A 22676-nucleotide genomic window follows, 5' to 3' on the forward strand; every position below is an offset into this window, starting at 1 on the left:
TCAACTCACCACCATCTCACAGTAGGCAAAACAGCACTTTCACACCGGTAGGAGTAAATACTTCACTTCGGCCAGTATGCTACAGCACCCAGACCACATCAGTTTACAGCACTCAGCTCACAGTTTAAGCACAGCTTTCGTCCCCGACTTTACCGATACCTCACCTCAACACCATCTCACTCAAAGCAAAATAGCACTTTCACACCGGTAAGGGTAAATACTTTGCCACTGCCAGGATGCTACAGACCACTCAGCTCACAGTTTAGGCACACGCTTTCATAGCCGAGTTCACCAGGCCCTCACCTCCGCACCATCTTACAGTGGGCAAAACAGCACTTTCACACCGGTTGGGGTAAGCACTTTGCTTCTGCCAGTATGCTACAGACCACTCAGCTCAAGGTTTAGGCATACGCTTTCATCCCCAGGTGTACCGGCACCTCACCTCAACATCATCTCACAGTAGGAAAAACAGCACTTTCACACCAGTAGGAGTAACTGCTTCACTTCGGCCAATATGCTACAGCACCCACACCACATCAGTTTACAGCACACAGCTCACAGTTTAAGCACACACTTCCATCCCCGACTTTACCGATACCTCACTTCAACACCATCTCACTCTAGGCAAAACAGCATTTTCACACTGGTAAGGGTAAATACTTCACTTCTGCCAGGATGCTACAGAGCACTCAGCTCACAGTTTAGGCACACGCTTTCATCGCCGAGTCCACCGGCCCCTCACCTCCGCACCATCTCACAGTGGGCAAAACAGCACTTTCACACGGGTAGGGGTAAATACTTCGCTTCGGCCAGTATGCTACAGCGCCCAGAGCACATCAGTTTACAGCAGTCACCTCACGGTTTACACACGCGCTTTCATCCCGGAGTGTACTGGCACCTCACCTCAGCACCATCTCACAGTGGGCAAAACAGCACTTTCACACCGGTAGGGGTGAATACTTTGCTTCAAACACCCTCTACAGCACACCCTAACTACCCTACAGACCTCACAGCGCTCCTACCCTCCTCTTTCATTTTGTTTCTGCCCTTTTTCCCCTTACTCGCTTCAACGGAATCACAAAATGGCGGCCAACACTTCCTAGTTGCAACCGCTCGCAGTGCTCGCAGTCAATCAGCAGCAAGCTCGTGCTCGTAACTCCGCAGCCAATCAGATGGCAGAAGTTCTAAATATCGATATCTGTAAATTTCAATATTTCTCAAAAACTACAGAATGGATTTACACCAAATGAACAAAAGCGTGCTTTCTAGACCAAGACCCTTCTCCCTGCCAAATTTGGGGTAATTCCGTTCACCCATTCGACCTGTAGCCTTGTCTAAAGTTTTCTATGGAAATTAACATGGAGAAAACAGGTTTTGGGACCCCCTTTTTTCTTGGCCCCCCCTTGACAAATTACCCCCAAACTTTCAACATAGGAGCTGATATCAGCAAAGAATTAGTTTTGGAAATTTCCCAAAGATTCGTCAACCGGCGCCAAAGTTATTTTCCTATTGTAACTAGGTCCTAACTATAACTACCTACTGACGACCGCCAGTAGGTAATACATTTCACCGTATATATATTTTTCAAGAAGGATACTCATTTTATTAGTTTTGTGAATTCCCAAATCTACGGAGCAGATTTGTGAATTTACTTAATGACACACACAAACCTTGCCCTTTGATTGGGTGCATTAGGACCCGACCCATGTACCTGTAAAACCACACCCAAAACACTACTTTCTCCTGTGACCTCTGTAGTAGGAGGATTGAGAACCAGTGGTGCTATGCTTTCATAGACTGGCTGAAGTGTCATCCTATGTTCAGGATGAACATCCAGAACTTGATTATACACTACCTCCTAAAAAACAATGTGATATCTGGAAGTATTTTACAATACCTTCAGGGGAAAAGAGGTTAGAGCTACATATGTGTGGTGCAGTGTTTGCAGGAAGCTGTTACCCAGGGGCAAAGTCAAGAAGTATTTGCATGGGACAAGTTCCATATGGAAGCACCTAAAAACAATTCACGAAGAGTGTACAATTAGATGATGTGGGACAAATCGGGTGCAGAAGGACTGTCCACCTAACAGCACTCTTGGGAGAACCTTCCTCAGCTGCATCCCTTACAATAGCTGCAGCCTGTGAAGATTTAAGTGAGATGGTTACTCACTGTGCAAAATGCTCCATGCTTGTCACTGTAAAAATGTCTTCAGTGGGTGCAATTTTGGATAGAGTGAAAAAGGATTGCTGGTATTCTTTTTTTTATTCCAGTTACCAAATAACATTTTGTGAAGTCTGATGTAAGTTGTTTGTTTGCATTTCCCTATCCTTACCCTTTTACTACCCTGTTTACGTTTTGTTAAAAAAAGAAAAAAAAACTTCTAATAATTTTTAGAACCACCATCTGGTCAAGCAAAGATTTAACTTTGTGTTTTAATGTGCCAGAGACTGTATTGGTGTGAGAATGGGTGTGTCAGTAGCTGTATCAATGTGTGTATGGGTGTGCAAGTGACTCAATGTGTAAGTGGTTTTCTTATTGGGTGTATAAGTATGTGCCTGACTCTGTCATTGGCTGTATCAGTGTGTGCCTGGGTGTGTCAGCGTCTGTATTAGTGTGGTTGGGTGTGTTAGTGGCTGTATCAGTATGATGTATGGGTGTTTGAGAGGCTGAATTAGCATTTGGCTGAATGTCTAAGTGGCAGTATCGATATGTGACTGAGTGTGTCATTTGCTATATGAGTATGTGCCTGGGTGGGCCAGTTTCTGTATCGGAGTGAGGCTGGGTGTGTCAGTAGTTGTATCAGTGTGTGTCTGGGTATTTCAGTGGCTGTATTGTCAGTGACTGTATTGGTCTGTGGATGGATTTGCCAGTCTCAGTGTGGCTTTAGCAGTGTGTAGCTAGGTATATTAGTGGATGTATCAGTGTGTGTTCTAGTGTGTGAGTGGCTGTATGAGTGGGTGTGTGACTGTATGGGTGTATGATTGTCTGTATGGGATTTTGAGGGGGTGTCTGAGTGCATGTCTGGGGTCTCCGTAGCTGTGTGAATGACTTTATAGGTGAGTGAGTTCATGTATAAGTACCTATATGGGTGTGTTTGTGACCCATAAGTTAAATTAGTAATATGCATTTTTATAACTTTACAAATACATGTTATTAACCCTTTGTAATACAATGTAAACCAAACAATAAGCAATCAAACATAACACAACTTATTTAAGTATGTACAAATACAGTTGTGTGCACTAGAATTCCAGAAAGATGCAGGTATGTGTTTAGACCAGCAAGAACAAAACAAAGTGGTGTCTGGAAGCATTTACAATACTTTCAGGGAAAAGAAGCAGTTATCCAGGGGCACTGCCAAGAAGTATGCACATGGGACAAGTTCCATGTGGAAACACTTAAAAATAATTCATGAAACGGTCTATATCCGGCGGATGATGCTGAAGAAAGCAATTGCGGTACAAAAGGGGGTGGTTGTAGCACGGCCGTCAACCTCTACAGCACCCTTTGGAGAACCATCATCAGCTGCAGTCATTACAATACCAGCTGCCTATGAAGAATTAAGTGAGATGGTTACTCACTGTGTGAAATGTCACATGCTTGTTGCTGTAAAAATGTCTTGTGTGGGTACATTCTCCCTTTTTTACAGGTCTTCAGGTTGTATAGGTGTTTGCATGTGTAAATAGATGTGTGACTGATGATATGGGAGTTTTAGTGGGTGTGTTAGTGTATATGTGGGTGTGTCAGTACCCGTGTGAATGACTCTATAGGTGTGTGAGTTCATGTATGAGTATCTGTATGGGTATGTTTGTGAGCCATAAGTTAAATTAGTAATATACTTTTCTATGACTTCACAAATACATTTTATTAACACATTACAATACAATTTAAAATAAAACAATTAACAACTAAACATACCTCATTTAACTAAAATTACAGAAACACACCCAAACCTGAACTTCTGATTAACTACACTAGGACGCCAGCCATGTATTTGCAGTACTGCTGTTCATTTACTTTTCCTCTCCATATTTGTTACATTTGATGGTATGCCAACGTGGGACCAATGAGTACTGGTATTGTCGTCATGGTGAGCTCAAGTGCATGTTGCGAAATTTAGAAACACCAACTTGGTTTCTAACCCTCAGTTGTGCAGAATATCCATGGGATGACTTACATTACTTTTTGAGAGAAGCAAGCTCTAACATTAAAGGCATCAAATTCAAGACACCAGAATAACTTAAAGATAGAGTTGTGTATTGGCCAAGTTTGTGCAGTGTAACATCTGTGTCAAGCAATTGTTAAGACAGACTGGGATTCCCATTAACAAGTTCCATGTGGAAGTACATCAAAACTATCCATCAATGCATGTACCATTGCACAATGCAGGAGAAGGCAGGTGCAGTAGAAGAACAATTAACATCTGCAGTAGCTTTAGGGGAATCATTGTTACTGGCTATCATAACTGTTCCAGCTGTCTCTGATAAGTTATCTGAGATAGTACTGTAGTAAATGCCAGATACCCATCACTCTAAAGATGTTGTCCCTGGTTGCATACCTGGATACAGTGAAGAATCAACGCTGTAATTACTTTTTTGCTACTGTTAAACCTTCATGTTTTTCAAATACTGAAGGCAGTTGCTTCATCCCAGTTGCCTTCCATTACCTTTTTAAACACCTTGTTTATTTTCTTTGTAAAAATAAATAAATCAAACTGTCAGTGCGGCAGGTTTACAACTAACATTTAATTTACAGGCCCTGGACACACATAGTGCATTGTAGTAGAGGTGTTCAGATAAAATAAATTACCTAATCATAGTTAAGTCAATAAAACCATGTTTAGGGGAGAAGCACATATTCTTTGCCACTATCTAGAAGTGGTAAACTGCTCACATTCCTGAGGTGAACTAGGTGTCTCAGTATGTGACTGGGTGTCTTAGTGACTGTTTGGGTGTGTAATTGACTGTATGGATTGGTAACTGACTGTGTTCATGCGTGTTTGGGTGTGTAACTGTGTGTTCAAGTGATTCTATTAGTGGATACACAAGTACTGGGTGAGTGGATGGGTAGGTGATTCTGTTACTAAGTACATGTGACAGTGGCTGTATGGTTTTCTAAATTGGTATGTTTGTGGCCGTATAGATGGGTGACAGGATTTATAACTGGGTGTATGGGTCTGTAGGTGTGTGTGTGTAAGTGACTGAAACTTAAAATTACATGTCTTACCTTTTAACTACACAGCACCCTGCCCATTGGGCTGCCTAGGACGTACCTTAGGGATTACTTTTGTGTAAAGAAAAGGAGAGTTTAAACATTGGCAAAGAGTATTAAATGATAAGTCAGCCTAACAGGGCCCTGCACACACAGGCTTTGAAGTGGCAGTCTATAGACATGAATAAAGGGCTACTTGTCAGGATGGGAACTAGGAGTGTCAATAGTGGAGTTCATATCTCAGTGACTCTATCAGATCATCTGGGGGTGTGTCACTGAATGTGTAAGTATGTCACTATATGACTGGCTCACTTAGTAACTTTATGTGTTTGTAATTGTGTAAGTGGGTGTTTGGATTGCTTACCGCCTGTCTTAGTGAGTGTTGGAATATGTAACTCTGTGTTCAACTGGCTCTGTTACGGTTGAATGATTAAGTGCTATGTGGATGTGCTAGAGAATGTGTAACTCCCTCTGACATTGCCTGACTGGGTGAGTTAGTGGCTCAATGCTTTTGTACCTAAGTATATAAGTCACAGTATGGGTGGCAGACTGAGAGTCTTATTTCCAAGCCTTCGGCCCCACCGGAGCCTCAACTTTTGTTATGCATTTTTGTAGTATTTTTTTTATCAACTGTTTGAATAATTAAAATCATTACAGTAAAAAAATTGTGTAAAACAGTTCCCCCTACTCCATCCCCTCCCCTTCAATGTATTGAACCTTGAGACAACCTTAGAACCTGGCTCTAGTACAAATTCTCAAAATTGATAAAAAATATTTGCATGATGACACCAATGGCTGTTGAAGCATAAGAAGACAGGTTTGTTGAGTAAAACTTTAAGTAAAAGAAGATGGTCCACTTAGACCCTCACGGGGGCCATCCTGTAACCTCCATCGTGTAATAAACTGCAATAATGCTGATAAAGTGTGTGATTGTTAGCCTATTGGAGGGATGGCATAAGTTTGTAACGTCTCATTAATATCAATCCTGATTGAGTGTGTAACTGTCCCCAGTCTTGCTAGGTTCCTTGTCGTAGTTTTGGTAAAGAACAGGTCCCGAGCCTCCCTTTGCAATAAGTATTGGGCGAAGAAGGCTCCGGCACTCGATGTTCAGTTTGGGGTAACAGCACAGGAGGTGAAGCCAAGATTCTTTAAAATAGGAGCATAACCTGCACTCAGTGTTTTCCCCCTTGCGTGCCCAGGCTGGGTTGAAATCTGTAATGTGTAGCATAGTGAGTCTCATGTAGAGGATTTTCTTACCGACCTGTATTGTTAAAACCTAATGTAAATAGGGTTGAGCCTTTCCCGGGATGCATGATTTATACAGCGCCTCTGTGATCAAGGGGGGAGGGATTCCATGTCTTGTGCAAACAATATTTCCTATACCTGCTTATTCACTGCTTTTTCCAAAGGGTTAGAGGGATATCAGGTATTTGTAGACTTGTTGCATCTATCCTCAAGGTGGTTTTAACAAGGCCTAGGCTAGCATGCCAGGTGGAACCTGCCTCGAAAATGCACCTCAGTTGATGTCTAAGTGACTCTGCTGGTGTCTTCAAGGTCCCGATGCATAGCTTGATTAGATCCCCTTGGCATATCAGACCTGGCATCCCAAGGCCGAGCTCCAGCTGTTCTTAAAAAAAACAAAAAACAATCAAATATATTCCCAAATCTACCTCTAACCTATCACATCAAGAGACTTTGGCCCTTACAAGATTAAAAGATCAAACTCATGTGACCATCAAACCTTGTGACACAGGTGGTGGTATTGTCATGCTCAATACTGAATCATACAAAAACAAAATGACAGCTATGCTGAAGGTCAATGAACACTACACTACAGTCAAAGGGGACCCAGACATTAGACTGAAAAGTAGAATATATGACATTTGTAAAAAAGCAGAGACCAATGGTGTTATCTGTAAGAAGGAATTTGAATTCCTGACTCCATCCGTCACCTGTTTTCCTGTGATATATAAAAATATACAGGACCCCACATTTCGGGCAATTGAGTCCATCATAGGGGCTGCAATGGAACTTCTGTCTAAATACATAGATGTCCACCTCAAACCACAGGTCTGTCTACTTCCATCATATATCAGAGATACTGGTGACCTTATTTCTAAAATAGAAGGTATGCAGTTTGACAACCGTAGAGAATTCCTGGTCACCATGGACATAGAAGCCCTGTAAACTAATGTACCTCAACAGTAGGTGCTGGAAGTGGTACGAGACTTCATATCCAGATCAGAGACATCTCAGAACCAGGAATACCTAAAACAATACCTTTACATAGTACTTGATGAGAACTTCTTTGAATTTGACTCGATGCTATACAAACATGTTAAGGGTTTAGCATGGGGGCAGCCTGCACCCCCTTATTGCCACCCTGTACATTGGTAACTTTGAAAGGAAATTTATCCATAATGAAATAGCCCACTTCTTCAAAAATATACCCTCATGGTATTGTTTCAAAGATGATATATTTTTTGTGTGGAAGGGAGATGAAGAAGATCTGGACCAGTTCCTTGAATGGATCAATTTATGCAATAAAAACCTCAAGTTTACTCCTAAAAAGAGCAGAAAAAGGGCTGAGTTTCTCGATATTTGGATAGGACATGAGAACAAACAGTTGATGGTTTCTCTTTACACTAAACCCACGGCAAAAAACACTTAACTACACTACTACAGCTTCCATCCGCCCTGCCAAAAAGATGGGATACCCTTTAACCAATTCCTGAATCCTCGCAGGAAGTGTACTAATCTTACAGATTTTGTGTAACATGCTGAAATACTGAAACAAAAATGGTTGGATAGAGGTTATCCTAAGAGATTGGTACGCAACTCCTTTAAAGGGCCAAGTATTATGTACGAGGCTCGTGGATGTCCTAAGAAGTACCGTAGGGTTTGGGCGAAATGGTTGGGGGAGGTGGAGTAGTCATAAAGGGATCGTCCAATTTTATATTCCTATGTTTTTTGTTATTGTCTGTACCACAGATGCGGCTCTTGTCAGGCGTGTGACAATGCCATAGTGTCGGCACCTTAGGTGGGACCCGATGATGAAGCATGCCATCAACTAGGTTGATGGGTGAGGGTTTTCATAAAAAACCCAATGGTTTTCCACACATAGACATTCTAGTTCCTAAGTTTATGAGCCAGTTCTTCTTGATATCTCTCTTGTATATACATCCCGTAGGGCCCCAAACCCTTTAAATATCCATGGTCGGCATATCTACAAGGTGTGTAGTTTATTCTATCATTTGATTGATTGTCTTTTCATAATAGAGACTGCCTGGAATGAATTCCCTGTCCCGAGTTTGGTGTATGAGATGTATTTTGAGAGCCTCTACTGTGCATTATTCGACTTGTTTCTTCTATTTTCAGAGTTTCTTACCTCACTCTACATGCATGCCAGCGTATATCTTGACCTGCTGGATTTGGACTACTAGCCTAGCTCTGATACTGCTCTGAAAAAACTCAAACATAGTGTAGGTAACTTACATCTGCTAGCATTTAGATTTGAGGGAACTCTCCTTCTTTGTTTAATCTACTTAACGCTGTTTTTTTTCATTGCTTCACCCTCAGGACCCTGTGTGGGCCCTCTCGATGCCCAATATCCTCGATATTACGCCTTTGGTTCTTTATTCCTCAAACTCTTTACCTTGAGGAGACTCGTGAGTAAAACTTGGCTGCTTTCTGGACCATTCAACATTTTTTCCAATGTTGGTAGTCTAGACGTTTGGCTCTATCCCTTTGGCGATGTATCTATTCTTTTGATTTTTCTTATTGTTCATATCCTTTACTATCTGCACGGCACCAAAGGGTATCTGCTCTAGTGCTCTTTAAGAATTTATCACTGGGGTGTAAGTGTGTTTATGCATTTTTCCCATGTGGTTTGCACACTTTTATTTCATCTCACTTCCACTTTTACATTCTTCATCATTTATTTTGTATTTTTTATTCTTTTTGTATATTCTTTCTTATTATCCTTACTGAATGGTCTTTTTGAGCATGTTCTCTAATCAGCCTATATCTAGAGTATTTCATCTCTGGCAATGGATCGAGCAATTCTGACCTTGTGTATTTTTGTATTTTTAGGTCTACCCAGGAACCCTATTCAGTGTGCATTTATTGGTAGTCCCCTTACCCCCTTTAACAGATAATCAAAAGACACCACTGTGCCCTGAAGAAGGTTTTGGCCTTTCCATCTTCCCTTACCGAAACGCGCGTCGGCACTAGGTTTCGTTGCAACAGAAATATCTGTAACTTTCCTAAGGAAGTGAGCATGAAGAAGAGGCCTTACTAACACACTAATCAACACAAAAACAGTGTGTTTCTCACTACAGTTTATTGCCTCGAGAAAAAGTGTATATGAGGCTTCTGGTTGAACCTAATGGACTGATGGAAATATTGCCCCTTATGTGAATTTGCTACAGTTACATGGGCCATCTCTGTATCTATTTCTGTTGTACATGTTAATGTACTTATGAATTGTCACCTTAACAGGTTTGAATATAGATGTGGGATGAGTGAGTTTGTTGATTGAGGTTTGAGTGATTGAGTATGTTAGTTGTGGGTTAAAAGGGAAAATACCAAGTGGCAAAAAGAACATAAAAGAAAGAGAAAGAAAAAAGAAGAATCTTGATATGTATATAAAAATGTTCGCTTGGCACACTTACTATTATATTAACTATTTACTTTATATGATATTTTTGATATGACATTTTAATTATCCAATAGACTTTATAAGGACTTCCAATATGATTAAATGTATGTTTCTTTGAATTCTTGATCCATATCAGCTTTGGTTGAATCCATTCAAATGTAGCTAGATAGCGCCCGCTCTCTTATTAATAATAGGCAGGAGGCAAATTGTTCCCCCTTCTGGTGGGTTCTTTCCTTCATCGAGCTCCAGTCTCAGCCTCGATTTCCTGGCTTGCTGCAGAACGAGCAGCACTGATTTATATGCCTCGGCCTGGGTTGTAGTAAAAAACATATCTAGTGCTCCTGAGAAAGCCAAATGGCCACAACAGATGGCTGGTATCAATTTTGCATTTAAGAAGCACAGTATTGGCTCGGCTGATGAATTTAGCAGATGATGGCTCAGTTGTTTTAATGAATGGATGACATTGCTTGCCTTAGTGCCAAAATGTTTTGATGGATGTTTGGTTTGGCCCTTTCTGAGAGACAGACCTCAAGGTAGTTGTAAGCTGTTACTGTACGAATTTGCAATTCTCCCAGATGCCAATGGGCTTGCCATTTGTATTGTTGTTTCCAGAACACAACTTGGGGGCAGATTTATGAAGAGTGACGCAACTCTGCCGCAACGCAGAGATGCGACAAAAGGCTTGCGACGCCGCTGCGATGACGCAAGTCAATGCTGAAGCGCCAAATCTATGAGGTGACGGAGCGTGGCGCAACATGGCAATCTGCGTCTGACAAACTGACGTAGGTGCCGCAAAAGTGCTGCAAGTCAGCCTGACGCAACGTGCGGAAAAGTCACGTAAGGTCGTTTGCGACACGTAACGCCATTGCGGCGCCGGCACAACACTGTAAAGTGCGGGAAGCGTTAAAAGGTTGCAGGATAAGTGACGCAAATATCGATTGCGATAGCTGTGGACCACAGAAGACAAACAAAAATGGAAGAAGCACATACCAGCAGCCAGGACCCTCAGGCAAATCCTGCTAGCAGAAGCCCAGATGTACAGGCTGAGGCTAAACGCAAACGGAAGTCAAACTTCAGCCATGAGGAAAATGAAATCCTGGTGGCAGAGGTCACCAAGTACCAGCATCAGCTGTTTGTAAATTCAAAGCTGCCCCATGGTAAAAAAGAGGCAATATGGAAGCAAATTGTAATGAAAATAAATAGTGTAGCCCAGGCCAAGAGGACTGTCCTTGACTGCAAAAAAGGTGGCATGATTGCAAGCGCCGCACAAAAGAAAAACTTGCGGCAAACCGCAAGGCAGCCCTTGGAACTGGAGGAGGCAGCCCAGCAGACCAGGAGGTCCTGGATGAACTAGAGGAGCAGGTGGCACAAGTCATACCAGAAGAAATAGTTATAGGAATCTCCGGTCAGGACAGTGCAGAGAAACTGCAGAGCACACAACAGGTAAGTACAAATAAGTGCGCACATCTCTGTGATGGGTTATGGTGGTCATAGCAGCTATAAATTTATCTGTGCCACAATAGTCCTTGTATTTGTCCACAATCACAATGAGTTTAATAGTAAGTCAGACACATATTTATATCTAGATTTCTAAATGTCACAAAATCAATCTTATGTCCATCCCTGCTGGAGCACACAAAATGGCCTTCATGTATGTAGGCCCTAGCACCACCACAATTATACTGTTGTGGAAGTACAAACTGAAGAGCTGATGGTGCAAGGACCACTTAAAACATGTGCACAGGACCATCCATATGCCTACATGCATAACCTACAGACCAAAACTCAAAACTGGATGTCTGGATGTCATGTGTGACGTTGCCAATAAGATGCAAGTGGTGCCACATACTGTCTGCCTGTCCTTGTGGTGTGCCAGTGTGCCTGGGTAGGTAGGGAACAATGGGTGGAGGACATGTGCAGCGGGGTCATGTATGTAAGTGTAGGCAAAGTGATGTGGACAAGGCACTCCATGACAACTCATTAGCTGTCCAGTATACATTTGTGAAGTGGATACATGATGGTGGTGGTGTTTTGTGGGCATGGTGAATCTGTGACAGTCACCATGAAGGCTGGATCACATAAATAGGGGTGGGGGTGTGCTGTTGGATGTGACTACTGTGGAAGATAAGTGCCTGTCTATGTCTCCTGTGATGTGGCTTTGTGTTCACAAGAGCACTCTTATTTAAATGTCACAAATATCACCAAGGAGGTAATGGTGTCCTCTACATGGTGATGTGTCATGTGGAATTTGAGGACCCAGGTCATGATGTACTCATTGATTTGGGGGTGTGTAAGCCTGTTGTGCAATGGTGGCTACAATTGTATGAGAATGTGTGTTCTGCTTGCCCACGGGGGCCTGAAAAGAAATGCACCAAAGTGGATGTTGTCCTGCCTGGCCTGTCTATGTAAGTTGTGTAGTACCATGGTCACTGATGGGTCATTCAATTGCATGTTTAGACAGAGTGTCCTCCTAACCTGTCGGATATGGCAATTACTCACCCTTAGTGTGGGCTGTGTGGGAAATTAAGTAGCTGTCACTGAGGGTGATGGTGAACATAGATCCGCAACAAATGTATGTGTCTGTGAAGTAGGTGAGAAATGAAGAGTGAACAGCAATGTAGTGTCACGTTTCTGTGGTGTGCACGTGTAGTGCTTGCACATTGTGGAGGATGGACTTGAGCGGGTTGTGTGCAGTGTACTTTTGCTGGGTGGCACAAAGCACTATTGCCCTGATGTGGAAGCATTGCTTCCCTGAGATTAGACTTGTGCGGGGTGCAAAATAAGCATACAGTCTTGCAAGATGTCTAGTTAGTGTTTGTGTACACGGTGGATGTTCTGTATGTATGTGTTGCAGCGGAGGAGTGTGGAAGAGTCATGGTCTTGACTGATAAGTGTGTTCCTGTGGCAAATGGCTGTATATGCTTTCAATCATGGTTCTGGACGTCATGCCACATGTACACAACAACACAGGTATCACATTTAAATGTCAATTACAAGTAACCACAGGCAGGCATTTGCTATCACATTGTATGTGATATGAATGCATTGTGATGCAACTAGTGCAGTTACAGTAGTTCCTGCTTAGGTAATGTGTTCACCTGTGACATAGCAAAGTAATTGATTTCCATTGTAAACAAATATTAGATTGGCTGTCCTGTTCATAAATAATGTACCTTAGTCTCATTTCTTTTTTAAGTGTCTACAAACAAAACAGGACTCCCTTAGGGGAGTACATTTGAAACTACAGTGTCCTATGGTCTCAATTATAATAATTTTCTGTAATTTTCTTTTTGAAAAATCACAAAAGTGTGTGTTAATGTTGATAAATAAGCCATTTTGATATTTTCTCGGCTGCAAAATCTTGAAATAGGGTGTATTCAGAGGCAAAATGTCTAAATAGGGTGTCGTCTGGGACAAATTATTATATTAGGGGTTTTTTGTGGGGTACATATAAAATCAGAGTCCATTTTGTTGTGATATCTATGGTCAGATTCACATGCCCGAATGCCACATTAGCGCCGCTGTTGTGTCACTTTTGTGCCCCAAGCTTTGCTGGAGCTGCGTTGCGCTTGCAACGTGACTCTAACAATGTGGCTCCTTTACGCCAGCAGATGCGTCACATAGCTGTCTAGTCTTGCACAATGGTGTGGTGCAATGTTGGGGAAAGAGGTGTTGCCGTGACGCACAATAACTGCTGCATCCCTGCTGATTTGCAGGGATGCGCCAGTTAATGTGAATCTACCCGCTAGTGTCCTTTTTGAGGAGTCATATGAATCTCATGTAACTGTGGTTGTAATGTGTCATAAATGTTCCTTTTTGTGTAGGACATTTGATGATGGGAAATGTAATGCACAATGCTATCCTATCGAGCTCTCACTACACTCTTGTAATAAGAGACCTAGTGGTAAGCATCATATGTAAAAGCAATGGCAATGCAATGGTATGTCGGACAACAAACTGTATCATAATATTAGCCATAACTGGTCTTCCTGCTGCGCTTGCATGCACACCTTCTGGAAGTGAGAAATTATGTAGGTGCACTGGACAGATGGCTGGAGGATAAATCCTGGAGATATACTGTAAGGGTCAGGGTTGTTTGGAGTGTGTGTCACAGATCGTTTGACATCACATTACAGATTTTAAAGATCAAACAAGGTCTGGAAAAGCGTCATGTGTACACCTTTGACTATGAGTCTGCTTCAAGGGATAGTAAGCAGCCAGGCTCCCTCATACAAGTGACTCAAGGCCTGCAATGTGGTGTTGCAATTGTCATGCATGCAGGGGCAGTGTGTTCTGACAGAGGCTTGATGGGTGGCCATGTACTCCATACATGCTACAGTGTTGGCTGCATTGTGAACATGAAACTGCACCTGACTGCTTTGGCCAGACTGAGAGCACAAAGGAATAGACATTGTACACTTAAGTAGGCATATCACTGATTCCTGGCCCACATCTAAAGTACAGAAGTCCCAATGACCATCCTACAAAACTACGAAAAATAGCACCACCACATAGATCAATCACCATCATGGAATTTGTTTCAACGACTACCAATTTTAAAAATTTATGGTCCAAATGCTGCTGCAAAATCAAATATTAACACCTGTGCAACACATTTCCATGGGTATCCTCCACTACACATCACCCCTTCCACTTAAATGGACATCCACACAGTGGTGCGATGTGATGCATCCTCACAAAGTTGGTTAATCTGCCAGCATGAGATACAGCTAGGTGTACTGAAAGAGTCTTGGGTACAGCATTCCCTGCCAAGACAGCTGGGCAATTACATGAAGGAGATGCAACATGCATCCCTAATGTGTGTTGTTTGAGTGGCAGTGCAACTTGAGTGATAATCATCTCAGGGACAACACCCTCCACAGCGTATGCCACTGTCCCACCCTGTTGGACAGGATGCAGATATGTGTAGGCCACCATTGCAAACCTGTTTGGTGTAGCACAATGATGTACTGTTGCAGCATGGTATGCAATGTTGCAGGGCCCACACTGTGGAACAAACTGCCTCTGGCCCTCAGGCTCTGCACAGACCATTTAAAATTCAGGAAGCAACTGAAAACTCTTCATTGATAAAATCTAGACCTTTCCCCTCATCTGCATATTTATTTAGACTCTATTTGGTATCACAGCGCAGAGATAGTCCGGTTGGAGTCGATTCCAGCGCTATAGAAACACATAAATAAATAAATAAATAAATGTGTTTATCCCTAGATATTCACTCCATACAACACGTAACATCCACAAAAACAACACCATGTTTGGGTTTACATCAATGCCTCACAGCACATCCCAGCAATAACACTGCACCACAGCATCCCATGTTGGATTAAAAATGGCAGACCTGCTTTGCCACCCCGAGTTGTGAAATTGTCAGTGCCTACAATGTTTGGTATGCCATTGTGTAGTAAGAGTGTACAATGATATGACATGCACACTGGTATTGCTCATCAAAGAGCATGTACTCAGTAGTGTAGAACAGATATCTTCCTTTGACTTTGTGTCTGTATGGGCATGGCATTTGGGGGATCTGTGGTAACTGTTGCTCGGTGAGGTGTTGGGGCCAGGGTAGTCCATTCAGCACAATAACCAATGTCAGTTACCTTGTCATCATTGTAGGTTGACTCCTACGATCATTCACAAAATGGGTTTGACATAAGAGATTGTGTTGAATAATGTCATCCAATTTGTTGCAAATGTGTATTGTTTTCAGTCATTGCTTGACTACAATGTAAGACCAATGTTTACAAAGCAGTGTGTCTGTCACTCTTAATTGCAGACAACTGTAAATACTGTCTTGTCAGAAAATAATCTGACAACGTCACAAGCAGTGTGTCCTTTGCCGGTGATAGGCTGGCACACAACAAACTTCAGATAAATAGGGTGTGTGATACTTTGAGTGAGTACCTGTACCCATGGGCCGTAATGTTCACAAATTGTACAATCATACATCTCAATTGTTTGTTTTCCAAGGAGCCGAACACCCTGTAATCACACACCAATTTGCAATTGCAGTGTTGGACAAAAAGTGCACACGTCATGGCTCTGATTAAACATTTCTACAATTAAACCTCCCAACACTACTAACAGATTTGCAAATTTTTTCACAGTGGATGCTGCATCAACTGCACAACAACTGGATGACAACAATGTTTTGGATGATATGGATGATAATCCTCCCACCATTGACACTGACACACTCGAGGTGCAAAGAGCCACCATGCGGTCGCCCACACCCCCTCCACAGTGTGACAACGATGTGGTTGATGCTGAAGTTGAAACTCAACCACCACCACCACCTGTACCTTCCTCAACAAACATGATTAACGAGTGGCAGAACACACAACGTGAGTTCCAAAGAACTGCTGTAACTGTACACCGTGAACTCCTTAGTGAGGTACATGTGGCATTGCCAAGTATCGCTGCCATCCTGCGATCCATACTACAAAGCATCAATCCAGATTTGGCAAACATTGCCACTGATGAAGCCACCTCCACACAAACACCAGGATTGGCTCAATCTCTGGCAAACATTTCCAATATCATGAGTGAGAGGCATGTCCAAATGCCACCACAAAATGCCAACAGGGATATAGCCCAGCACCTCAAAGATATTGTTAACCAAATGAGAGGCATGCAGCAACGGCAAGACCTCTTCCTGTCAGCCATGACAGCCTTTCATGCAGACTTGCTGACCGTCATCAAAAACCAGCAAATGATGCTGAATGAACAAAGGGCTAACTTCAAATCGACGGAACATGTGTACCCTCAAACATCCAATGCCACTGCTGGTGGTAGCAGTAGCAGAACATGCCCTGCACCTATTCAACAAAGTGAAGACTCTGAGGAAGATTTTTCTATAAAAATACAAAGGAAGAGTGGTCAGTAAATTACATTTTCACACAGGTGTCATTGGACAGCACACTAAAAATTTCACAGAGCAGAACAATGTCTGACATCCAACACCTGTCTCAAAAAAAGTGTCGCACAACAAAATTGTTGGCATGAAACACTAAACTAATACACATTGTGAAAAAAACAATGTATAATTCTCAATGATATTCCTGAAATAAAACATCATTGTACTAACACAGTCAAACTTGTGAACAAGTTCGTCATCACCACCTGTGCGTCTATAGCAATGTACACTTGTGTCATGTTTGTAACATTCAACTATAGCACTGGGTACACTGTCTGCTGAGAAATGTAGACACACTTGGAAGAGAGGCTAAGGACGTGGTCAAGGTTGGTCAGTATGAAAATAATCTGCTAATGTGAAACGTTATGGTGACATATGTAGACATAAATTACAGTTTCTTAGGAATCTACAGCAGTGCATCACAAAAACTCCTTTTCAAACACATAAATGGCCACATATTCAAGTACATGTTGCATTCCTGTGCTCTACCCTGTGCTTGTGCTACAACATCGGTCATGCGCCTGTGTAGGCACCATTGTGGCATTCCTCAGGGAAGCTTGAGTCATTCCTGGAATAATAGTTGTACATGAATGGTCCCCATCCCCACACAAGAAGTGTCACAACTGGCTGTTCTCCAAAGCAAAACATGCTGTACACTGTAGCACAACCTCCTACACACTGAAATGTGTAGTAGCCAAAGTTTATCAATGTGCCACTCTATGTAACCCCTAGAGTGCTGTAGCATGCAGATGGATTAGCAGGATGAAGACTTTTTTGTCCAGCTTGCTATCTGTCTACTGCCTGGGTTCAGAGGAGTCAACACACACAGTAACTCACATGGAATGATACATTCACAAATACAATGTTGCAAAGAAAATGCCGGACTGACAAGGGCAGCATTGGTTGAGGGATGTATGTTGGCAGTGGTCCCAGTCGATATCTGTGCTGTGTATGACACATCCATCAAACACATTACACTGCCAAAGTTGGACTAGGCAGGCATAGCGAACATAGCACTGGACTGGTCCAACTGTTTCTTTCCTGACACAACCTTTCATGTAATGCACACACTCTTCTACCTCCATGGTTCCCAATAATAAACTGGTTGTGTAACAGGGTGCAATTCTCACAACAACACCATTTAATTCATATTGAAAAACATTAGCTACAATGTCCAGGATGTGATGGCAGAAAGTACTATCACACGCAGTTGTTAGCTGCACTCTGAAATCACTGGGTGCAGGATGCACATAAGCTCAGGATTAATTTTGCAGCTGGTGCTGGGTGGGTGACTGCCAACTGCATCAGCTCAATGCTAGTAAGTCTAAGGTGTTTTAGGTGGTTAAACATTTTGAGCAGTGGATTGAATGCTGGTGGCCTCCATCTCTTGGTAATGACCCCACACAGAAATGTGTTGTTAAAGACCTTTGGATTTCTATCAAAACTCGCCTCTCCATGCACAACTGAAGAACATGCTAGGAATATGTCTTGGGATACTACATGGCCTCACACAGCTGTGTGTTTTTCTTTGTCAAGCTATGCATCAGTCAGGTTTTATTCAAGGACTCTCTTTTATTCAGACTGTATTATGGCACCTTTTTGCAGCTGGGGGCAAAGAAGTCTGTGATCGTGAGCACCCAGAGGGTCTCTTACGCAGCTGACACAAGTCCTCTTGTTCTCCCTAAAACCCCCCTCAAATACCAGTACCATGTGTCTGCTTTAGTGGTTACTGGTGGCCAGGTGTGCAAAGTGCCAAATTCTATGTCTAATTTTAAGGTGTACAATTCATCCTCTCCTGCTATCATGACCAAAATGCATTCACAATACACGACCACATGCCAACTTTGCTTAGTAGGTCATCAGAGGAACATTTTAAACCGGGTAAGGATGTGGTCAGCTGGTGGCCGTCCTTCAGCACACTAGCAGCCAAACTATCAAACACATTTTAGAAACACAAATGTATCATTGATACACTTTGTAAAAAATTTTGGTAAGGCATTCAAGATCCACCTTTTTATCACAATGAATGGACTCATTCTGTGACATGCGTCCTGGCCGGTGTCCAATCAGTGCTGGTATATGCCATTGCTGGTGCTGCTGTGCTCAGTAAGAGCATACACATAACCTAACGTGACAAATTACACGTTTGGGGGTGTGGTATCGGAACCGATGGAGGAGGAGGTGTGAGCCTGCAGCTCTGCACCAACCACGTAATTTCTCTGGTTTCGTGGACTCCTCGGGTCGCCCATGCATGATCCTGTGTGAGCTGAGAGCTGCCCCGGCCAAACTCGAGCTGAGCGGCGCCTCCACGGTGATTGGGAGCCCCAGGGAAGGTCCTGTGTTTGGGACAGGCTGCTGGACAAAATGGTGGCAATGGTGTATTTGGCACAGGAACGCCCTGGGAATTGTGCCTGAAGCTGAGTGGACTGTAGGGAACATCGGAGGACTGCTGACCCCGACTGCGGAGTACACTCAACATTGGATTAATGGCCAATTTCGTGACTATTATGCAGAGTTGTATTGTAGTAGACTGTAGGCTGATGAGACCGACATGCGGGAGTTTCTAGGGGATCTAGAGTTGCCGAGCATAGATGTGGAACAAGCTGACTCCCTTGGGCAAGATATCACGCCATCTGAGATTATGTGTGCTATCAAGCAGATGGCGCGTAACAAGACGCCGTGTATGGACGGTTTGGCCTTCGAGTTTATTTGACCGTTATTGATGTCCTAGCCCCTAGACTGCTGTTGATCTTTTGTGAGGCCAGGGATTTTTGAGTCTTGCAAGCCTCTGCTAGAGAGGCGGTGATCGTCTCCTACTTAAGCTGGGGATGGCCCCTGAGGACCCCTCACCATATCGCACATTGTCCATGCTCATGAGGGATTACAAAATATTCAGCCGTATACTGGCCACTCAACTCCTCTCGCATATTGGGCGTTAGATTCATCCAGATCAGGCCAGATTTATTTCCACCCGTAATACTGCTGGTAATGTACGCCGCTTGCTACAAATTCTGGGAGAGACGTACGATGAGGAGAGGATGGCGGTGATCCTCTCAGTGGATGTTGCAGAAGCTTGAGTGGCCTCTTCTGTTCTTAATTATGAGGGCCTTTGGACTTGGGGAGGGTTACGTGAGATGGAAAGAGATGTTGTATTCATAGGCAAGTACTAGTGTGGGGGTCGGGCGGTGGTCTCTTTGTCATATCCAGTGGGGCGGGGTACTCGGCAGGGCTGTCCCTTGTCCCCGCTGTTATTTGCTCTTGCCATAGAAACGTTGGCACCATGCATATTATATCACTGTATGCTGATGATCTCTTGATGTTTTTGATAGATGCAGAGTATGCCCCGGAAGGGGCGCATCAGTTGCAATGTAGCTGAGCTCCACCCCACTGCACAATACTGAATAACTAGAGGCTGACTGCTGGACATTCCTCTCTCCCCTTGGCGGAGCAGTGTGACCAGGTGGCATACATGAGCTGACAATCCCCCCTCAAAATTTGAAGCGCTGAGCTAAGTGACACACCCATATACCCTGGCCTAATAAACTTGCTGCCCTGGTGATTGACAGCCGATGAGAACACTCCTGGGAAATCCGCTCACAGGCACTGGATGTGTGCCGGGGGGAGATTGTCAACACTGGCAACGCGGTAGAGTCTGTTCCCGGTAAGGAGGGGAGAGACCCAAAAAACATGGTTTGCGGCCACCTGCTTGAAGTTCAAATGTATGCACAAACCTGCCTGCCATCCTGGACAGGATTTGACATCCGAGGAATTGCCATCACATGTAGTCACAGATGGAGCATCAACATACTTAAATGTAATAATTACATGCACTCCAACATGAAACTGTGTCCATTCAATGTGTCCACTTACTCACACTTACAACATAGTAAATCTCTACATAAAAGAAGATATCCCAAAGTATGTAATTTAAAGTTTTATAAAATGTACTTTCCAGACAGACATTGTTAAATATGTACAAAAAAAATATTATTAAAAAAAATTATAAAACTATCTAAAACTATCTCGACTAACTAATCTTAACCTAACCTACCTAATCTTAACCTAACTAACTTAACTTACTTATCCCTAACTTACTTATCCTAAACTAAACTATGTTCACGCAGGACAACTAAACATCAGCCACCACCCCCCTTAACACATAAATGTACAATAGACATACACATACTTATCCTAAACATAAACTACATACTAATCTAATGAAAAAACAAATATATATATTTTTTAAAATTTTTTCTAAACAGCTAAACACATATGACACATATAAGAAAACCCACCCACCCTAAATGTAAAGTTAAAAGCCAATAAAAAAAACAGTATAAAGATATATAAAATGAAAACCTAACTAACTGACTAAACTAACTATGTTGAATAATATATAATACAAAACGGAACAATTAAATAAAACTTAAGTCACAAAAAATAGAATGTCAAAATACTGTCCTTACACCCCTCATATCAGGGTAATAATGTGATCCAAGGTTTGCTGAACCTTGTCCAGTGTCTGGTCCAAAGTATTAATTTTGGACTCCAAAATGTCTATCTTCTTTTGCATCCCTTCAATCACACTGTTCTCCACACTTGCTGCACTGCTTTGACCTGATGTGGAGGGTTGGGGTCCAGCAGCTCCACTTGCATGACTTGTGGCACTGTTACCAACAGGTTGTTGTCCACCAGCTGTACTTTGCCTAGTAGGTGATTTAATCATCCACGTTTTGGCCAACTTCTGTTTGTCATATTGTCGAGAGATCCACCGAAACCCCTTGGCCACTGCCAGGATATGGCCATATCTGGCTTTTCTTATGCGGAAACTTCTCTCATCCTCTGCATTCATGTTAACTGTATGAAAAGAGGGACACAGGTGTAAGGCAAGCAGTACATGATGGACATGAGCATGACATAAGTCGTACATTCAAAAGAGTGTACCATAGCAAGATAGGAGTGCAATGCCCTTATGCCCCAGAGGTACCACTGGGCATGTGTACGCCACTTCCACATGGGGGAGATTGGTCGGCCCTTGCAACATGGGAGGAGCTTGGGTTGCAGGTAGTGGTGGAGCTGAATAGGGAGGGTGTTCTCATGTCTGAGGACGAACTGCAGGAGAGATTTGGGATGTCACAGGGTCATTACTTAATCCATACGGCCTTGGTTACCGCCATTCAGAGTTACGGTGGGACGGGCCTGTTAGAACCGCCAGTGATTGCTGCATGCCAATATGTAACAATTGTGGTGGGTACATTCAAGGCAGTAACCTGTTCATATAGGCGAATGATTGAGGAGGGGCTGACACCAATGCAGAGACTAATGTCACACTGGCAAGCAGATATGGAAAATGAAATACAGGACTTGGCCTGAATGCAAATAGTTAGGAGGGCATGGAAGGTCAATAGGAATGCTAGATTCCAATATGGTTCATTTATTTATACTGCATAGGGCTTACCTTACTCCAGAAAAGATTAGTCAATACTTTTGGGTACATACTGCGCACTGTCCCCGCTGCAGGTAGAGGGACGTGGGCCTTCTGCACATGCTGTGGGATTGTATGCAGTTGTTCACTTATTGGGAGGACATTGTCACAGTATTAAAGGATATTACGGAACGACAGATTAATCCGGATAAAGGAACCTGTCTCTTACATTTGTTTCCCCACACTAGCAGGACAAAACTGACAAGCAAGTTTCTGGACTTGGGGTTGGTGTTGGCCAAGAGAGAAATTACGTTCCATCGGCAGATCCCGGGGGGGCCCAGTGTCTTAGATGGAGGGGTGCTCTGCTTACATGGGCGGGGAGTGGGAGAGTGATTCGGATGCAGCAGGCACAAAAATCACACAATGATAAGGCACTAGATGCAGCG

The sequence above is a fragment of the Lissotriton helveticus genome, chromosome 1_1, assembly GCF_964261635.1.
Source record: "Lissotriton helveticus chromosome 1_1, aLisHel1.1, whole genome shotgun sequence".
Lineage (NCBI taxonomy): Eukaryota > Metazoa > Chordata > Amphibia > Caudata > Salamandridae > Lissotriton > Lissotriton helveticus.